The sequence below is a fragment of the Parasteatoda tepidariorum genome, chromosome 4 (genome assembly GCF_043381705.1).
Source record: "Parasteatoda tepidariorum isolate YZ-2023 chromosome 4, CAS_Ptep_4.0, whole genome shotgun sequence".
NCBI classification, from domain to species: Eukaryota; Metazoa; Arthropoda; class Arachnida; order Araneae; family Theridiidae; genus Parasteatoda; species Parasteatoda tepidariorum.
The window spans coordinates 35,073,816-35,075,330 of NC_092207.1; the positions used below are offsets into that span (position 1 = coordinate 35,073,816).

General features: G+C 33.8%; 1 protein-coding gene across 1 annotated transcript in view; it reads left to right on the forward strand.

The window, feature by feature from the left end:
• LOC107445352 (pancreatic lipase-related protein 2-like) overlaps positions 1–1,515 on the forward strand; it is a gene marked incomplete at its 3' end in the record, with an annotated part of 33,497 nt that overhangs the window by 21,882 nt on the left and 10,100 nt on the right.

A 1,515-nucleotide genomic window follows, 5' to 3' on the forward strand; every position in this document is an offset into this window, starting at 1 on the left:
AAAAAAAAAAAAAAAAAAAAAAAAAAAAAAAAAAAAAAAAAAAAAAAAAAAAAAAAAGAACTATTTTTCTTGGTTTTAAAGATTTCATACCTTATTTTTCTAAGTTAATTATTCAAATTTCGAGAGTCCCTCACTAATTAACTATGCAGTGAGGAGTATTTTATCTCCTTATGGAAAAAAATCGCTACATTTATATAGCTTTCTGTTTTTTACATGCGAACAAAACCCCATTTTCCCTCTGTCTCTCTCAGGTAAGTTGCGCGAGTTCGTAATGACTTCCCGATAGGGGAAATCCGTATATAGTAGTTGAAGCAGCTGCCTGAGATGTTACTTTTAATGCCACTAATCACCGTTGCCCAAGGGCAAATTCAGAGATTAAGAGGTCTGGTGCCCGCTACCGCAGGCAGGTACCTTTCCAATCTACAGATCGTCGTCCCGAGCATAGAGTCTAAAACTCTATGGTCCCGAGATGTTGGTTGGTTCGTTCGTTCGTTCGGTCGCATCATAAGCTATGATGAATGATCGACATGTAATTTCTTTTGCCTAACACTGTGCGTGCATGATGTTATTTCCTCAAGTTGTATTTTAATAAACTCTTTATTTGCCGCATTGCTTCTGTGGTTCTTCTACAAAACAACACTTACAATAGTTGTATAAATTGGAAAACCTAGCAACTCTGAAAAGAAAGGAAAATGCGAGAATAAGACATAGCACATTTTTAACTCTAGAACTGTGCAATAATTAGCCACAAAACCTTAAAAAAACTTTCAAACATTACAAAAAGGAAGGCTCTATTTTGTTTCGTAGGACGGTTAAAAAAAGTCACCTAACTCTAGTTGATGCCAGTAGTGTTTAATTCATTGAAGTTACAGATATTATACTTTCTTCGGTTGTGGTGATTAATGCAAAATGATATCAATGAGTAAACACGCATTTATGGGACAAATTATTGGATTTTTCTGCCATAGCATTGATTTTGACCCATCTAATCAAGAGTAACGTTCCTAACAATATTCTTTAGGATGCCTTAGCCGGACAGTCATTTTCTTAACTTAAGGAGATGCCGTTTTTATAAACTTCCGAGATAAAACTACTGGTTCAACTTTTTACTGATGCTTGCGTGTGTGTCACTGCCGCACGCATTCTATTACAACAGAATACTCAACAACTAAACGAGAGGCCTTTTCTTTTCAGCGATGGAAACATTCATGGGACCAAAAAATTTGTCCGTTTATGAGAGTTGTCCGTTTACGGGAAGGGTACCCTAATAACGAAATTTAACACCGCAAATTGTTTTTAAAATATTCCCAAAGATGTAGAAATAATTAAATAATATCTACAAGCATACTGTAAATATCTACAAGAATATTTATTTAAACAATAAGAAAGATAAAAAAGAATATATAAAGAAGTTTGATATAAATACATAATTCTGGATGTAGCTACAGATAAATAAATATAATTTTCCTATTAGCATAGATACTCAAGTTAGACATATGATACCAAATAGGAGCG